The 486-nt window shown below is 67.7% G+C and overlaps 2 protein-coding genes across 2 annotated transcripts in view; one reads left to right on the forward strand and one right to left on the reverse strand.

Annotated features, from left to right (window-relative positions):
- IGF2 (insulin-like growth factor 2) overlaps positions 1 to 486 on the forward strand; it is a 14136-nt gene that overhangs the window by 2383 nt on the left and 11267 nt on the right. The window lies entirely within an intron of this gene.
- LOC106724716 (basic proline-rich protein-like) overlaps positions 1 to 486 on the reverse strand; it is a 7443-nt gene that overhangs the window by 2298 nt on the left and 4659 nt on the right. The window lies entirely within an intron of this gene.

Genomic DNA, 486 nt, shown 5'->3' on the forward strand with positions numbered 1-486 from the left:
GACGGACGAGGGGGTGATTGATGTGGGCTGGAATTTGAAGGGGGGACATTCCCCGAATGCCTTGGGCTCTGGGGGGAAGGTGGCTGCTTGTCCTGGGGGCAGGGGGCCTCCCCGCCACACCTGTCCCTCAGCATTAACCCCTGTCTTCCCCGTGGCCCCTTCCGGCCGGGGTCCCTCTGTGGGGTGACCCTGGGGACAAGCAGTGCCCTGTGACCTGGCCCCAGGCCCCAAACCATTGTGCAACACTGCCCAGCAGCGCCTCCTCGCTGACATCCCCTCCCCCCACAGATCCCCGGGGAAGGGGGTCCCTGCCCCACACCCCAACCCTGCCCAGTGCTGAGGGGCGACCCTGCCCCTCCCAGCAGCAGCGCCTGGACCCTAGTTGGGTTCAGCGCCTGCCTCCCCTGCTCCCTTCAGTCCCCAGCCCCAGGGAGGAGGCCTTCGGTGAACATTTGCAGAAAACGAAAGGAGACCCCCGGCCCCCCG

The sequence above is a fragment of the Myotis brandtii genome, unplaced genomic scaffold, assembly GCF_000412655.1.
Source record: "Myotis brandtii unplaced genomic scaffold, ASM41265v1 scaffold940, whole genome shotgun sequence".
Classification (NCBI taxonomy): domain Eukaryota; kingdom Metazoa; phylum Chordata; class Mammalia; order Chiroptera; family Vespertilionidae; genus Myotis; species Myotis brandtii.